The 19442-nt window shown below is 42.4% G+C and overlaps 1 protein-coding gene across 4 annotated transcripts in view; it reads right to left on the bottom strand.

Annotated features, from left to right (window-relative positions):
- Positions 1-19442, bottom strand: part of wnt5a (wingless-type MMTV integration site family, member 5a) — a 48408-nt gene that overhangs the window by 8745 nt on the left and 20221 nt on the right. Inside the window, exon 1 of one of the 4 annotated variants that reach the window (XM_039800960.1) lies at positions 2345-3314. The exons of 1 other annotated variant lie outside the window; for it this stretch is intronic. The gene's annotated coding sequence lies outside the window, so the exon portion shown is untranslated. Of the gene's footprint in view, positions 1-492; positions 972-2344; positions 3315-19442 lie in introns of those variants that run through there. 2 more of the 4 variants (XM_039800961.1, XM_039800959.1) reach the window with 2 other exon arrangements.

Raw genomic sequence — 19442 nt, 5'->3', positions numbered from 1 at the left:
CTGGTTCATTTTCATCTATGGCAGGCCTGATTATGTTGATTCCCTGGTGACAAGGTTTATTTTTGTGCAATTATGTAGCCTACATAAGAAACATCCTTGGGAAATGATCACACCATTGTTATACAAATTTGTTAATTAAAAACATCTTAATAGGAATATTTATAGAACATGGACATAAAAAAAGAAGACTTGATTTTTAAAATAGTTTCCTGTAATGTAGTGTAATGCAGATGGCAATTACATATGTAATTTGACAAATAACGGTCATGTCGGAGTATAATTATCTTGAAATTAATTTTGAAATGTATTAAACGACTGTGGGTCGTAGCCACGTCAGCGGATGATGGCCTGGGCCTGGTTATATTGTGCAGCCTTTTCCCTAACGAAAACTACAAGCAATTAAAAGGGGGGATGCAATTATCTGCAAGCAAGTGCGTGGCTTCAGTAATATTTTGGCTGCTATGTAGGCAGAAAATGAGTTTAAATAATTACCCTTACATTTGCGAGTTGAACCGATGTGCCAGTCTTCCAGTTGGGCCGTGTGTGAATTTCGGGACTCAGAGCAGCTCTAATTTGTCACGCTGCGTTATTTTCCAGGGTTGAGTCGTGGAGACCTGGGCCTGCCTAATACTCATTAAAGACAAGGCCAAGTTCACCATCACTCACCCTGCGCACGCTCGCACGCGCTCACACACACGCACACGACCATGTGCTTTCAGTTTGTGCACTGCTTCAGTAATAGTTGGTGAAGTTATGTTCCTTGCAGTTCTTCCACATAAATTAAACCAATAATCCACAGAGGGCGGCGGTTTTGCACTGATTTTAAAACAACTAATTGGAATTGTCACGCCCGCCAGGAAGCGGAATGGTTTAAAAAATATGTATTTTAATTTACGGATAATTAAGTTCTACAATTATTTTTTACGCCGAGCAGGACACTTCATCAGACGTAACTCAACAGCTGGGGTTACACACCGATTTCATTCTGCATATTTATATGGAAATGTAGGCTACCGTCATGATTCCACAGGTGCGTGCAATTATCTGACATTTCACAACTGATTCTAAGCCAATCAGAACAGAGAACAGCAATAATTCGATTTAACATTCAAAGACGCGAGACTTTCATTTTTGAATTAATATTTCGTAATACTGCTTAAGTAATTTATTTCAGTGCACTAATTATTCAACGCTATACACAGCTTTATTTAAAACGTAAATAGGCTATACATTGCTGTATTTGGTATCCTTACTGCAAGCTGCGTAAATCATGCGCTCCGTGACCCCTGGAAACGATTTGACCCGAGTAAAATATTCATTGGGACTTCACTGGATGACTGACGACTACCTCGCTGATTTCTGTCGGTAAAAGTGGCATCAAATTGGGCACATTTCAGGAAGAGAGCAATTAGAATACCGCCGCCAGGGTGATAAAGCATCGGCGCTCCTTACATTTACAAGCTGAGAAAGAAAAGTAGCCTATACCACCATTTATTTTTATATTTTTTTTGGGAGAAAAAATGCTCTTGAATTATTTCACCTATAGGTCAAATTTGGGCCCGTGTCTTTTCTCTGGCTGGAACCTTTGGCCAAACTATCTGAAATAGTATTACAATTAAATATATTAGCATTTGAAAAATCTTAAACACAACTATTGTTAAAATGTAAAGGGAAAAGCACCAGGATGCTAAAAGTGTCAAATTATGACAACATTTAATGAATGAACTATTGTTAAGTGACTATATTTACAGTAGGCTATGACCTGCATCTTTAATCCTTTGGATACTATGCATGGTGACAATAATTTGAGATTTGTGTGGAGTATGTGTTTGTGTAAAAAAGCAATTTAATTATTAGGGTACATTTTCCCAAACTGCATGGCACAGCAATTGACTGACTAATGAGTGAAATATCCGAATTTAACAGCGCAAAATAATGAGTCTCTTTTACTGCCTGTCCTGTTGTTTAGAAAAACCAGAAGAGGGAGCCAGGTACAAGGATTTGATAAGGACAAGCAGCACAAAGAACTATGCCTGACTTTAAATGGGAACCGTTAACAATGGACACAAAAAGCAGACTATTTTAAAACAATTAATTTATGGTTAATTTTTGCTGAATTCATTTTTGCCAAGCAGGACACTGACATATGGGCCACAGTCGATGCAGTGAGGGGATTGCATGTTTTACACATCACATCTGTCAATTCAAGAACTTTAGTCCACATCCAAGAACCATAGGCCTATTAGTCCAAAAAGGTCCCACTGAAACACGCATTTTCCACTGTCTAAGATCAACTGCGGCTGCATGGAAATGTGAGTGAACCAGGAGACCTATAGCTACTCACCAGGGAGCACAGCCCGTTAGAAGTTGTAATCCACTTTCAGCAGACGATATCAAACCAATAATCCAAGAGCAGGCCAGGTGGATTTAAGATTTCCTTTTCCGCTGCAGCGAAGACAAGTCTCGTCGTTTTATCCGGATTTCTTGGAAAGTGCTTGGATGGGGTGAAGAAAGCGGAACGCTAAAGCTAAGAGTTCTTCAGGTTTGGTGTTTTGATGAACACGGACGCCCAACAATCAGTGAATGCGCTCCGTGCGCCAAACCGCTTGGATGGCTTTAGGAAGCAGTGGGATGTATGAAATGTGCAAAGACAGTGTTAGAAAATGACTAGTTCCTTTAACGAATCAGTACGTGACTTTGCGGTAACTATCAACAAATGCAACCATCTACTGTAACCCAAAATACCACTGGCGGAAACGTCGGATGTACTTTGTCGATTCTCTTCTAATTCAAAGCGGCCTACTTTTATAGTCGTTTTCCAAATAAAAAATAAAAACTGTCCCAGAATATAGCTAGACTATGTCAAATCAAAAACATAATGTGATGCACATTAAATCCAGCCGCTCACACGCTCAGGTCATAGCGCGTTCTACCTGCGGAAATATCCACACGGTGATCCTCGCCACAAACGACTTGTCAATTTACCTTCCATTCTGTGCAAAAAATGACTTTGACAATTCCTTAGCTCGACTTAAAAGTCCTCACATGCAAAAAAGTAAGTCATCCTACTCGCAGAAAAAAAAACAACAGATGCCACAATTAATCGGCTCCAGACAGTATGCTCCAAAAAAGTTTCCGCGCGGACTATCTCCAAACAGTGCGGCTTGGCGAGTGCGCACGGTGCCAGGGGGAGGAAAAGAGCACAGCGTGTGAACAACAGCCGCTTTGCTGAGGCTCCCGAGTCTGTCGTACTCCCACACAGTAGGCTATGTGTGTGTCTGTGTGTTGAAGTGCAGAAAAGTATCACCGAGTATCCCTCCCTCCCTCCCTCCCTCTCTCTCTCTCTCTCTCTCTCTCTCTCTCTCTCTCTCTCTCTCTCCCTCACCTGCTTCAGTAACCTCCTCTCACAACTAGCACACTGCAGCATGGATGCGCAGCGCAAACACGTTAGATGGCGCATGCGTATCACATTTCTCCTAAAATCCTTTTTTTTCTTCTTCCAGTCACCAACTTTCAAGAAACAAGGAATTTGAGTGTAGGTAAAATTGAGGAGGGTGAGAGAGGAACGAGAGAGAGAGAGAGAGAGAGAGAGAGAGAGATATAGAGAGAAGGGCGGAACAGGCTGTAACAAAACAAGCGTCTCTATTACCTAAAATAAACTTATAAAGCACCCAAGGCTATTACCCTATCCATATCAGAGCATAGTTAGGATTTTCACTGGCAGCAGATCGAGTTACCGCTCAGTAAAATCAAGACAAGCAGGTCCATATCTTGTGCTTATACAGGCTGCTCTCATCACCTGAAGGCCTGTGAGCATTACGGTCATTACGGTAATTATTATTTTATGGTACATTATCTCAAAACATGCTGCAAGAATCCGGCGGCTTACAGTTCGATATTTTTCAATGAACCCGATGAGGAGTGTCAGAGGGCAAATTGTTTAATAGTTTCACGTGTGTCACTGTGGATTTCTCAGTCTGTGCACACTGAAGGCATTCAAGGGTGAAAGTTATTTTCAATTGCGCTGGACAGAATTTCATACGGATTGAGGAAATGGAGATAGAATAACAGTCAGTAAAATAAGTAAAACAATGCTTAAAATTAATGGAAGGGGTCAGTCATCTGAATATCTGGCTGCATGCCCAAAAGAATGACTTGACATCTTAATGGTCTGCTATGGACCTGATGAGTCCTTCAACCCTTCAAAACAGAATTATACATAAAAAACTATTTTAAGCACCTCAAGTGAGTCATTTATAAAATATATATATATATATATAGCTCTGCTCATAATGCTTTTGCGAAAGCCATCATTTTGTCACACTTTTTCACAAAATGTGTATCTCCTTTAGGAATGTAACTCTTCATGTGACTGTGAATACCTGTGGCAGAATTGAGTGTGAAGTGCTTGCAAATCTCGCAAGAGTTCTGTTCTCAGCTAATGTTACCGTGGTGGATGCTGGAGGCTGTGACTGCGTCAAAGAGCACTTAAAACATGCTCAGCCACATTTCTGATCCCTCACCATGCCTCGCTACCCCTCCCTCCTCCATCCCCCCACGTTCCCCTAGGAAGAAAACTGGGCAACATCTGGCAGAGTTTATGAGAGAGAAAAAGGGAGAGAGAATTGGTAGACCATGAAAACTGGGGAGAATTCTTTCTTGGGCAGCGCAAGAGTCTATTGTTGTAGTTGCCATAGTGGCGGTGAAACTTTAATCTTGTGAAAATACCCATTGTTGTACTCAAATTTACCAATAACACTGTCGATGTCGATGTTCACATTATTGTGTTTCTGATAAAACACATGTTGCAGTTCTTGTGAAAACAACTTTTATTCAAACCAAAGAAACAAGCTGACCACTGCAACACACTGTGGAACGATTCAAGGGTGAATACTGTTACCCCCCCCCCCCCCCCCAAACTTTCACAGTCATCACAATCACGAGAGCAGCATGAAACCACACACACATGCATACACACACACACTGTACAAAAACTGTACATGTTGGGTAAGGGCCAAATGGAAACACTGTTATATTGAATCAAAACATAACACTGTACGTTATCGTCAACCTCCAGTACAGTGAAAAAAGTAATGACACAGTGCTTTACAATGCAAGTCACTTCATTATTAACAGATTCACCACTCAGATTCACAGGTTCAACATATAGATAACAAAATAATACATCACTCATCAGCGTAATAAGTCACATACAGCTGTTAAAACTTGAAAAAGAAAAGAAGAGTGGCACTCAAAACGGTTTTGGATGTAGAAAAGCTAACAGAACATGATATTGGTTCATTTAACAAACGCACAGCAGGCTAAACGAACACAAGGAGAAATTTATAAACAGACTGTTCTTACAGTAAGCTGGCTGATTTGGGGTCAGCCGTGTTTCCTTCCCTGTTAATAAGAATCCTGATTTTTAGAGACTTTAGTTTTTGTGGGGCATCTTTAAGCCCACATCTGTTGTTTGTCTGTTTCCCTGTTGATCTCTCAGCAGTAAGTGGGAGATAGTCAAAGAAATGAGTAACTAGGACAGTTTACTGTGTAGTCCAAATAATTCAGATATATTCAGGTAGTCACATTTCAGTATTTGTTTCAGCAGACAGGGTTGTCTCCTTTGGCACGGTACATTGAGAAGGTCTCTGTGGATTGTGGATTTTGAGGTCCATGTTGTTATATTTACAAAAGTCTGATATTTAGCTGAAGAAGTAAACACATCATGCCATCATAAACTAGTCCAGGATTGGCATGGGTTTACGGCTAGTTCCACTGGCTCAGCTTAGCCACACCAATAGTCCACAGTGGTGGAGTGATTGTGCGGTTGATGGGAAGCCAGAACTCTGTAGCCCCACAGTACTGTAAAATGGATCCAGCTCCCGGTCTATTGAAAACAACTAGGGAAATGAAGGCCGCTTGCCAATACCTTGAAGGTCCAGAGAGATGACTGATGGTCCTGTGAGGGTCATTCGCCCACCCTCAGTGGGCTATTGCATTTGTCAGTGAAGGTGACATTCATCGATAAGATAGGAGAATTTCTGACCGGCTGAACGCTGAGCTTGTCCACAATCCATTGAAATAGTGGGTCCTGGAGTATGTATGTATGTATGTATGTATGTATGTATGTATGTATGTATGTATGTATGTATGTATGTATGTGTGTATGTATGTATGTATGTATGTATGTATGTATATACAGTATCTCACAAAAGTGAGTACACCCCTCACATTTTAGTAAATATTTCATTATACCTTTTAATGGGACAACACTGAAGAAATTACACTTTGCTACATTGTAAAGTATTAAGTGTACAGCTTGTATAATAATAATAAGTGTAAATGTGCAGTCCCCTCAAAATAACTCAACACACAGCCATTAATGTCTAAACCGCTGGCAACAAAAGTGAGTACACCCCTATGTTAAATTCCCAGGCAGGCAGGCAGATTTTTATTATTAAAGGCCAGTTATTTCATGGATCCAGGATACTATGCATCCTGATAAAGTTCCCTCGGCCTTTGGAATTAAAATAGCCCCACATCATCACATATTCTTCACCATACCTAGTTTTATTTCAGTTTGCCTAATAGCTGGTTTAATTTGCATTGAGAGATGATTTTATGGAAAGTACCCCATGCCAATCTCTAGGTATAGTGAAGGGTATGTGATGATGTGGGGCTATTTTAATTCCAAAGCCCAAGGGAACTTTATCAGGATGCATAGTATCCTGGATCCATGAAATAACTGGCCTTTAAAAATAAAAATCTGCCTGCCTCTATGGGAATTTAACATAGGGGTGTACTGACTTTTGTTGCCAGCGGTTTAGACATTAATGGCTGTGTGTTGAGTTATTTTGAGGGGACTGCACATTTACACTCTTATACAAGCTGTAAACTTAATACTTTACATTGTAGCAAAGTGTAATTTCTTAAGTGTCATTTAAAGATATAATGAAATATTTACTAAAATGTGAGGGGTGTACTCACTTTTGTGAGATACTGTATGTGTGTGTATGTATATGTGTATATATATATATATATATATATATATATATATATATATATATATGTTTATAAGTATGTCTGGTGGTGTTGATGGTGGGGAGGTATAGGCCGGTTCAGTGTGTATGCTTGCAGTTGAAGCTCTTGAATCTCTTGGTGCCTGGCTCTACAGCTGTGGAAAGAAACATTAAGAAAGAATAATCAGTATGAGAGGTCAACCACAAAGAATGAAAAACAAATGCTATAATCCACATAGGGATATGAAGATGCATCATCTAGCCAAAGAGCTTAGTTGTTTTTTTTTTATCTCTCATAAAAGGTTACATCATACAATTACATTGCTTGGTAATGGACAAAGAGAACTCAAGACACTCAGGTCCAGTGTAGATATTTTTTTCTTAGATTAAGGTTGACCATTTTCTTGCTTGTAACTGTCTGGCGAGCCTCCAGAGCTCTTTAAGAATGCTCTAAATGCAGTTGGCAGCAGCCCAAATATCAAGTGCTCATTAATTAAAAAAAAAAAAAAAACTCTGTCGGAATGTGTCTGTTATTCAGGCCGCACAGCAGTCAGCAACAACTCACTTCTTTCCTGAGGTTTAGGTTGTGAAAAAAAGAAACAATGATGTATGTCTAGCTTGCTGGGGGCGCCTCATTGGCTGAGCAAACAGGCCCCAAAATAACTACCAATCACTGAAGACGTTATCATCTGTCACTCAGAGAGGGGATGATGATAGAACTTTAATACAAACTTTGTTTGCTGAGGACAAGAGACGTTCACAGGGAAAGTTGGGAAAACTCTTGTAATAGAGATGATTTAACCTGTGTAACGACCCATAAGTCTTGGATGTAAGGGGATTACCAGTATTTAATGGTAGCATCTTAGGTTAGTGTGTTGTATAGGAAAAGAAATGTCAAATTCTATGGAATGTGTCCAGTTCTGCAGGGCTGCTCAAACTCTTCCTGTCTCCCTCTGATTGGCTGCCAGGCAGAGAAGGACCATCCATTACAGCCAGGAGTAAATAAACATGCACAGCAATTAAAGGGCCATCATTTGTTATGCAACATGGGGTGTGTATGTATGTACACATCAACCAGCTTGCGTGTGAGTGTGACCAAATGTTTGTCTGTGCATGTACATGCTTGTGTGTGTGAATTTGTGCATGTGTGTTGGACGCCATTCTCGGGTTTCTTCGCCGTCGTCTGCACTTAAATTAATGATTTGGGGGCCAGAGAATCAACAAATATGGCCCCCGGCAGGGGCATAATGGAGAGCAGGACCTGGCTGTGGATGTGTTTGAAGACCGCTCCTCTTTCTTCTCTGTCAACACCTCACTACTTCTACACAACAGACGCATTCACTACACAAACTCACGTGTGACGCCTGTGTTCGTGTTGTTAATGAGGAAGTGTGTGTCGCTATGTGGTCATGAATGTGTGTACGCTTATCGGCCTATGATTATTTTACATGTCAGCATGTTGTGACAGAGTGTTATGGAATTTTATGTTCCTGAGTTCTGCATTTGTAGACGTGATTATGGCCGCCTTAGAAACATGTGACTAAGCAAAGCATATTATATCAGCCAGGAAAGCTACAACCATGCTCTGGATAATGTAGTGAGCTCAAATTGCTCTGACAGGCTGCTTAAAGCCTTTTTAGCCCAAAGGTCATTGTCCACAATTTTCTGCATCATCAGCTCCTAAAGGTAGCAAGAAAGCCAGCTACACATATACTGCACTGCAATAAGTTCTTGTTTTATCTGGTTAAATTTCAGCTGGGTGAGGTAGCACTTTTTTTCCTGTTTTATCTGAGTCAGATAAAACATTTAAAATAAGTAGAATATGATTGAAAACAGCTGAATGCACATTTGTCACAAAGTGGTAAACACACATGGAGATTCCATTTATCAAACAGACACTGGTGATGTGCAGCAGTTCGCCTGCATATGGGTAGGAATGTGATGAATTGCACTGTAATATCCAAACCGTGACCTGAATCCTCACAGAAAAGTCTACTGATAAAACTAAAACATTAACACTTGACACTCACTTCAACGGATCAGATGCAACCCTCCCATTATCATATTGAGCCACTTCACTTAAAGAGGTTTAGTGAGGGGCACATTTGCTAATGGCTTTATTCAAAGGCATATGAACATACATATTTCTGTCACTCTTTTGAGGTTGATTTTAGATCACAATTGGGTCATTTATGCCATACCAATGCATACATTTAAATAGCTAAATATAATGTCCCTCTGTCTCCCTCTCTCTCTCTCTCTTAAAGCACTCAGCCATCATCTCCCTCTAACTAAAATCAGCCATTCCTATCTTCCACTCCCTGCCTAATCCTTATCCTTCTCCCCACTCCTCTTCTCTCAGTGTGTGCTTGATGTTGGGATCAAACAGGGTGAACACTTTCTCAAATGAATACTGCCTTATCCTGCATCTAGAGAAAGGACAATTATTGACTTAACAGAATTTGCAAATGCCCTCTGCAGAAACAGGTGTAGTTGACATGAAAATCCATTTATTTTGCCTGGTACCCCCGTGTTAATTAAACAATGTTCATTTTGTGAGCAGTATTGTGTGTGTACATACACAACATATCAGGTCAAAGTCCTTGTAAGTTGATGGGTAATCCAAATGAAGCTGTAAGGTTTTTATGTTGTTAGTCTACCTGTATTTCCCCCAAACACCTATACTAGTCTGTCTGTCTGTCTGTCTTTTGTCCTAAGGGTTGGGTATCAAGCCTGAGAGCGTGGATGTGAGCGGCTGAACCCCTTCTTGTCTTTAAGTGCTACTAATATAAACTGCCCGTTAAATGGATCCTTGCAGAAATTTGGGACCATTAATGTTAAAGTGCTGCTTCACCTGGAATTTGGTCCAGTTCCAATGAATTGATCTGACATGACACATTCCGATGAACTAAGAATAAATTAGATGGGTAAAAAAAAGGATCTATGTGCATAAGCCCATTCAGTCATTTTGAAACCACAGCCCTTTAGAATCCTTAAAACTATGGCCTACATCAAGCCACCCCAGGAAGAGAGAAGATCTCCTCAGCAACAATTGCTTCAAGAGCTCGCCCTTTCTTCCGTACATTTCTAGTTTTTTCCCTCTCTCTTTCTTTTTTTCCTGCATGAGTTTTACAACTTCCTCCTGGTTGGGACTGCAGCTCTAACCCAAACAAAACTCCATTTTTTAGTTATTGGCCCTCATGGCATGTAATGGAGAATCAAGCTAATTATCCCTACAGCTGTTTTCACTTGCTTTTTATGTAAGCAATACCTGGCTGATCCAGAGAGCAACAGTGAGGCCCTTCTTAGCGCTCCAGGCCTCCAGGCCGGCTGGAATTAGAGAGCAAAACGCCAGGTTTTCCTCCCCCCGATGCTGCCCGTGTGTACCCCTGCACCCATCTCATAGCACACAACCCGGCCCGACACAACCCCCTGCACACCCAAATCGTCCATCTCCACTCCCTCACACCACTCTCAAAACTCCCCCTTTGATGTTAAACAAAGCTGTTCTTCAGTTAAGATCTGTATGGCAAGCACTCATTTTCTTCCACGGATGGTCCCTGGCAATTAATTACGGAGGTGAGCTAGGGTGTGGCTCGGATTAATCATCTGCTTTCAAAGGACCAGAAAGAGAGAGAGAGTGAGTGCAAAAAAGAAGCGGGAGGGAAAGAAAGACAGAGAGCGGGAGGGTAAAGAGCGAAAGAAAACAATCCCTCACAGGCTAATTACATAATTTCCTTCATATGAGCAAACACATGCTGGGTGAAAGCAAGTGTGAGCAAGCCTCACAGATGCCAGGCCAAGAGGTGCTGAGGAGACCTACTAACACAGTCTACAACTGCTCTCAAGCAATGGACAGCCTATGGCACAAAGGCACTGATCCAGATCTCAGAGGCACTGTTTGTAGCTTTTGTGGGATTCATATTCAAAACCTTAGTATTGATCCTCCCTTTTCCAGCAATCTGACTGTGCAGATAAACAATTGCTGGTGTAACGTTTCCCTCATTATAGTTCATGCCATGCTGCAGCCAGAAATCTGTTCAGTACAAACACCACTAGGTGGAGTTGACTGTTGATGAAAAAAAATCTCATGTATCAAACTAATTAAATTCCCATGGAGATGCAGCATGCATCTGTAAGAGTCAGACATTGTGCATGCTTCACATGTGCCATTTCTGAGCTTTCTGCACATTCAAACACTGCTTCAATAGCGTGCATTGTCTTCTTGTGCCTCCTTAAATTGACATCTGGTTTAAAATGAACAGAAAGAAAGATGGAGAAAGACAGAGGGGGACACTGGTAGCAATTTTAAAACTTCTATTAATTCTATTAAATTATAGTAACGACTGTGTCAGCAACAAAAAGTAAAAGAGCAATCCCTCCCTTGAACTCTCTCCCTCTCCCTCTTTTTTGTCTCTAATCCTGTGAGGAATGATGGAGGGCTCTCTGTGGAATGGTGATGAGTTTCCCCGAGTCGAGCCAAGGTGCCAATGTACAAATGATACAGGTGGAATCTGCAGTACCTATTTCTAATATGGAGGTTGTCTTGACATATTTTGCGCACACAGACACAAGCACACCTGCACACACACACACACACACACACACACACACACACACACACACACACACACACACACACACACACACACACACGTACGTATGCTTGGGTAAAAAAGCAGTACATGTGCATGAATGTTGAAATACACATACGCAAATACAAAGGCACAAGCATCAGAGAGGGAGGTTGAACAACTGTTTTCGGCGGGACATCTTCAAATATTCATTCATCACCTGGGGCGAAAAAGAAACTATGTTCATAAAAGTGCAAAATGTCCATGCAGGTCTAAAATACAGGTTTGCGCAACAACAATAAAAGATGCATGGAATTCTTTCTGCTCCCAAATTCCTCTCTCCTTCCTCCCCACCCCCACTATGTCTCTCTTGATCTGTCTCTCTTAGCGCTTAGAAGTTCCTCTCTGACTAATCTCACTCATTTACATCGTCAAGCTTTTTTTTTCTCGCCTTATCACAGAATTCTTTCTTTTTTCCTCTCTCTTGCTCTGAGCACAGTATGAGTGGCAGTGTTTATGTTATTGGGAGAAATGTCAAGAGCTCTACTGTGGGCCAGCTGCATGTGTGTTAAAGTCTGCCTGTATAGCTGTGTATAGAACCCATCATTGCACCTATTTTTCCTAGTAAGAAAAGCTCAAGGACCCGGGTAAGCTTGCGTCCCATAACAACACCTTGACCTGGAGCAACGGCGGCCCATCAGAATCCAGGCCGAAGAGCCCTGAATGCTGCATCCTGACACCAGCACAGGCCCAGCCAGGCAGGGGAGACAAGTGAAACCTGAGCCCACATTAAAGCACCTCCATCAGGTAGGAGATCAGGGGAGGCCTCCATGCTCTCAGTGTCTGCAGGGGTCCGGGCCTCTGAGGCCCTATCTCACCTCCATCTGGAAAGAGAATCTGAGGGTAGTCTGATGGTTCGATAAGAGGCCATGCCGACTGACACGGTAACAGCCTCTCACCCCCATTCGCAAAAACCAGAGTGGATGCAAGTCGAGCTATGGCGCACTCTCATGCGGGTAGGGGAGGGAGGGCGGAGGGCCTGGTGTGGGGTGTGTGGGTGCATGGTGGCATTCATTTAGCTTTGAAGGTTTGACCCAGTACCCTGAAATGTGTGTGCAGTCGCTACGCTTACAGAAACAAGTTTATAGTGTAACATGTGTATACAACAAACTGTTCTCTTGGCTTTCTTTGCTCTTTGGGCATTGAAGAGTCGATACACACAAATGTGGGGGAAAAAACATGACAGACATTCATATTTTTGTTTCATAAGGGAGGGAAGTTTCCATGCCTGAGATACAGTGTGGGCTGGCGTGAAGACCTTATTCCTGAAAGAAAGAAAATAAGGACTGAGAGCCAGACAACTGGTTAAAGGCCCACTCTGCACAAACAGCAATGTTACAGAAACATATATGTATTCAACAAAAGTGTTTCTTCTCTACTACCTTCCGTTCTTCCTTTTCATATTATATTTGTGTGTGTGCACATTTTACATAAATACTGCCCGCTTATACGAGCAGTCAGCCCTCCATCGTTTTCTCGGGTGCTATTAATGCTCCACCCTCCTCTTGATGTCTTCTCAAGATGAGACCAACTCCACTGACCCATCAGTCCTCACTACTGACCCAACTCGCTTCCTCTCTCCCCCTTTGCCCACAGACTCCGTTTCCCCATCTGTTCTTTATTGTCCATAGTTCAGTTCCCTCACTTAACTGATTTGCCCTTCCACCATACCAGGCAGGAGACATAGAAGCATCTTTTCTCTGTTCTATTTGTGCAGTATAAAACTGATTCCTAAAAGCTAAGATTGAACACACAAATTTGGCAGAATAGAGACAACAACAAAAAACACATTTTATAAATTCCTGCCTGAGTGGTAAAAGACACATTAATAAGACAAGGCTGATTACTGAGCTTCATCCTTTTGGTCAGGAGCCTAATGTGTAAGCAGACTAGGGAGTAAAGTCTGTGTGTGTGTGTGTGTGTGAGTGTGTGTGTGTGTGTGTGTGTGTGTGTGTGTGTGTGTGCGAGTGTGTGTGCTTGCTTGCTATAAATGGGCACAGATACAATGAAACTGGAGCTTTGGATTTCAAATGGTTTGGTTTGGTCATCTCAGATCTATTTAGGATCACTTGAACCAGTTAAGCAAATAAATGTGATCCTTCAGATCTCAATCTGCTCTGAAGGAAAAACAGGCTCACCTTTACATAGGTGTGTGTTGGTGTGCGTATCTGCACCGGCATGTGGACCTGTGCGTGTTTGTGCATGACTATGTATGTGTGTGTGCAGGACACTTGTGTCAACAAAATCTGATAATAATGTCTATTCAGTGGCTACAAGTATTTGAGGTAGACGGAGATTTACACAGTCAGCAAAGATCTGTGCTTGTTCATCAAATATTAGAGCCCCTGCCCATCCAATGTTAACAATGTGTTCATTTATACATCCATCCCACTTGGATGAGGGGTTAACTGATTTTGTTTTGTGGTTTGTTCTCTCTTTAGTATTTGTGTGCCTCTTTCTTGCATATCATGAATAGGCAATGACCTATTTTACTATTTTATTCAACCAAATGCAAAACATGTCTACAAGCAGGATCTGAGACAGATTGACAAAGGCGAGGTTGATGTCAAGTGGAGTGAGTGTGTTTGTGCTAGCACAGCTGCACTGTGGTGCTTAATACTATTTAAGTCCGGTCTCAGGAAGAGCCAATCATGTTGTTGGCCGAGTCCATTTGGTGCTCCTGAGGTCAGTATAGCCCCAGGACATGAGACACATAGGATATACGCTGTGGATAAATAGGGAGGCTTTCACAATGCCTGGTGGTCTGCTAGTGATCTCTACCTCAGTCTGACCTGTGTGTCAGTGTGTGAGAGAAAAGGGGTGAAGAAAGACTTAAAAAAGATGCCAAACAGCTACTTTTAAAGTTGCTAATTCCAAGCAATACTTTCACAGGGGTGAGATGAACTGCAGGTAGCATGCATGTAGTAAAAAAAAAAGAGAGAGTAAAGTAAACATTAGCTATGTGTCCATTCACTTGTTCAGCGAATGTTTGCTATGTCAGAGTTTTTGTGTGTATGTGTTTGTGTGTTAGGTACAGCAGGCTGTGGGGTGCCTCTGCCAGCAGGAAAATTGTGGGTACAAATGAGAGGAGTTGGAAAGGGGATAATCAAAAAAGAGGCTAGGGGTAATCTTTTTTGGGGAATAACCCAACGTTGCACCTTCAGGGTGGAGAGAGGGTGTGTGGTGGAGAAGTGTGGGTGATATAGAGAGATGGGGAGAGAAAAAGGCTATAGGGGTACCTGATAGAAGAGGGGGGCCAGAAACACACACATTTAAGTGAAAACAGTGAAGATATCTGGGCCACTTATGATTCCTGAGACTTCTCTGAACTATAAAAGGCCTCTGGAGGGCTAAACCCCTAGACATGTAAATTTGTCACGCTGACTAACAGTGACACTCCTTGTGCAGCCATCTTGAACCTTTAACAACCTTTTGGAGAGCTCTGTACGACACTGTGGAAAGGCCCTGCCAGTGAAATTTAAAAGGGAGATACTGCAGATCGTAAACAAGCATCGTAGGAAGTGACAGAGGTTTGGCTCGGTGTGCAGATAGAGAGTAAATAATCCTCACTAGTTTTGACAAAGTGACTCATAGTTAGTGATATTTACTGCCGAGACACACTGTAGCCATTAAATAAGCACTGATAGAGCCATCCACACTGACAGTGCTAAGGCTTGCTCTTAACATTTAGTCTTGCTGTGGGATGAATGCAACAGGTTATGATGCACTGGCTAGGCAAAAAGTCTTTGCTATGATAGCCGAGGATGATATAAAGCTGAGCTGAGACTGTAATATATGTAAACCTGTCCTCACTCTGAAAAAGTCTGTGATGTGGAATATTGATGTGTTTGCTAAATTGGGGATCACTTTCAACTCTGGTCCATTTAACCCAGATAACTAAAACTCATGACATGTGGTTTGAAACACCTTATTGATATTAGGACAGAAAAATAGACCCCGATAGTGTGCACTAAAATTACCTGTGAAAAAGTGATTTAGTGAAGTGTGTGTGGAAACTCTATTTTGTTTGGGTGGTGCTGGGAATAGTATCGGCTTAAGGCTGAAAGAATTCAGGCCTCCCAAGCAAGGTCATGTGCTGATGTTTAGTAGGAGCTTTCTCAGGTCACAGAATGTGACTTTCAACCATCACTCACATTACCACACATCTTTGAGTGGTTCTGTTTAACTGGCATACCCCACATCTCTCCCCCAGTTTGCTGTAATGACAGGTGACAGCCTTCTCAGTCCACTTACCTAGTTGAAGGAGAAGTCAAACCAAATTGTGTGTGTGTGTGTGTGTGTGTGTGTGTGTGTGTGTGTGTGTGTGTGTGTGTGTGTGTGTGTGTGTGTGTGTGGGGTGGGTGGGTGTAGGGTGACAAAAAGTAGACTGTGGATTTTGTCCTCCATCACTTCCATTGTAAGCACATTAGGGAAGGATCTTTTAACAGCCAGTATGAACAGGAGGAATGATTTCAATGTTCATATGGGCACCTGACTATTGTTTTAAGACAGACTTAACCTACCTTTTAAGAATGTGTACTTTGAGTGAGATGCTTTAGCTTTGTAGGATGATGTTTCTATGGTTACATAAGCCAGCTGAGTGGTAAATGAGCCTGGTGGTGGTAAAGCAAACAGTCATCGCTCCCTGAGGTGCCCTGGCCTTGCTATGCCCGCTGCTTAGCTTGGCATCATCTCTGCTGCACACTGTACAGTAAAGCTCCACAGCACAGTTCTGATTTCTACTCTTTTGGTCTCAGACTAACTCTGCAATAAAATAAACCGTCTCTTCCCCCATCCCTCCTTCTGTTGTTGTCCTTTTAGGTCTGCAGAATGGACATTTCAACATAGTATAGCTCACAATAAATAAGCATCAATCCCTGTAACTGGCTCTGACACATGTTCAACAGCTCAGACGGACACACCCAACCTAACACGCTAACAGCAGACTGTCAGAGCACAGAGAGAAATAGGGAAAGGGGGCCGGAGACTAAGTGCCATCCTCATCTCCTGTTAGAGTTATAAAGAGATAGTCTGTCGTATGTGTCATTTCTCACATCCAAAAACCGACAACTACACATCTGTTCTTTAGTAACAGCATGGGTAACCTTGGCTTTGACTGCAGGACCCAGCGGCTTTTTGACTCCAGCTACAACTCAGTGCAATGGCTAAAATATTACAGAAAATCCCCTCCAATTTAGGATTTACGTACACTTACAAGCACATTCATAGCACATGTAAGGAGGCAGCAAATGACAAAGACAGAATATGGCAGGGAGAAGAATGAGACAGAGAGAGCAAGAGACAGAGAGACAGACACAAGCAGTGATGTTTAAAAAAAAAGAACGAGGGTAATAACAGTGGTTAAGGCCTGCTCTTTCATTGAGTAAATCTGGCCGGGGCTATTTCACACCGTAGGAATCTCCTGTCGACCAGATCAAAGGCTCGCCCAGAGACAGAGCTCGTACAGAGCACAAGGAACAGGTGACAGCTCCTACACACACAGAGACATTTACACATGACACACACACACACACACACACACACACACACACACACACACACACACACACACACACACACACACACACACACACACACACACACACACACACACATGAATGAACACACAGTGAGATCAGAAAAGCAGAGAGTGACAGCTCCTTTTGTGTCTAGATGAGCCAGTGGGGAAGTCTTTCTGAGGAACTACAAGAAAACCATATTGTACATCTATCATCTGAGCTTCGAAAACCACTTAAATAGAGTCAATACAGCCTACACACACACAAACACACACACTAAGTATGCAGTGTGTATGACAAAGTACATTCAGACTTTACAAGTATGAGCGTGACATGTTCCATAAGAGTAGAACATTGATGAGACTAACACATGTACAGTGGACATCTACCATAGATACGAATGGTATAGGAAGCATGCGGAACTTGAGTGCAGCCTTATGATGGATAGATCTAATATAGAGTGGGCCATATCCAGAGGGGGTGAACATAAGGCTATGTCATCACTGGCCCATCTCTCTCCATACCTTCCATCACTTTTCACTCCCTCCTATAAACAGCAGGACAGGGGATACTGTAACTCCCACACACAAGGACACACAAACACACACACACACACACACACACACACACACACACACACACACACACACACACACACACACACACACACACAAGCACTTGCAGAAAAACTCAGGCATATGCACACACAGACCGACTCATTTAATTGCAGTAGAGTCCAGACATGCACAAAAACGCATGCATGCATATACACAATAACATTTTCACAAAGAGAAATTAATCCCGGGTGGTCTCAGACGCAGCAATGTTTCCACTAGAGAAAGCTCTGGTTTTGAAATCACGCAATCCAGTACATACTGGGTTCTAAATGCATTTACACACACACACACACACACACACACACACACACACACACACACACACACACACACACACACACACACACACACACACACACACACACACACACACACACACACACACGATTTCCATGAAATAAAATAAAAGGAAAATAAATGTGTACAGCAGAGCATAGAGACAGAATACATAACTGCTGGACTTCTGGTATACACCAAACATTACACACACTACCCTCTCTCTCTGCTATTGAGTCCCAGTCCGTATCAAGCTAAGTTGCTGTATGTTTAACATGGGAAGGTCCCACCTTAAACATGGCCATTATGGCCAATAGCTTTCGCTGTTTTCATAGAATATGAGAAGATTACACAGCACTGTGAGGGGCCAATTACGTCCTTCACTAAAATACACCTCTGTACCAACAACTCTCTAATGATGATGGCTTAAACGTTTTTAACCAATAGAGCCCTTTCAGCTGCCCTGGCATTAACATTCAAACATACTCTGCTGGTAAAGTTAAATACACACACACACACAGGTACACATATACATACACAGCCACAGATGCTGACTTAGTCAAATTGTATCCTTGTGTTAAGTGTAAAGAGCATCCCTCCACTCCACAAAGGGCTGTCTGTTTTTTTGTATGTGAGTGTGTGTGTGTGTATGTGTATGTCATCCCCACAGGCCAACTTCTGCAATCAGGTCAAGGATTGCTTAGTATTGGAACTGAGGAAGAAAGAGAGGGTGACTGAGACAGACTAGAAGTGCTAGCTTTCCTCTCACATCTTCTCAACATCCTTTCTCCACCCCCCTCTCCACTCAAACCTGTGTCACCTCTGACCCAGGTCCAATTCACTACTGTCATTATGCAATTAACACCAATTAAGTCATTTGCCTGTAAGAATGTGTGTGTGCGTCCACATGTATGTACGTGCATGCTTGTGTGTGTGTGCGTGCGTGCGTGCATGCGTTAAGTATGTGGATGTGTGCACGCGCACATGATAGGGCAATTACAGCAGCACAAGGGAGCCTTTTGGAAGCGGAGAGCACTGCAATCAACCAATCAGCCTTCAGATGGCTTTGACATGAAAAGAGAGCGTGGCCTCTGCTAACCCTGGGGGTCAGCCCCAATTTACTCTATTTACCCACTCAGGAATGACTCTCTGTGTGTAAAGAAGGAGACACAGAGAGGGAGGGAGAGGGAATGATAAATAGGTATAGAAATGTCTAAGTTAGTGAGTGGGAGCGAAATAGAAAAGGGGAGTAAGGAAGGAAGGGAGGGAGTAGAGGGATGAGAAGCCTTGGGGTTTGTTGGGCAGGTGAATTGTAGTGGGTGGGAGGGTAGACGGGGTGAGGTAGGGGGGTATGAGTGGAGAGAAGGGGATTTGGGG

Source organism: Perca fluviatilis, chromosome 5 (genome assembly GCF_010015445.1).
Source record: "Perca fluviatilis chromosome 5, GENO_Pfluv_1.0, whole genome shotgun sequence".
NCBI lineage: Eukaryota > Metazoa > Chordata > Actinopteri > Perciformes > Percidae > Perca > Perca fluviatilis.
Note: the sequence above shows the minus strand (reverse complement) of the source record. Positions and strands in the feature narration are given on the sequence as shown.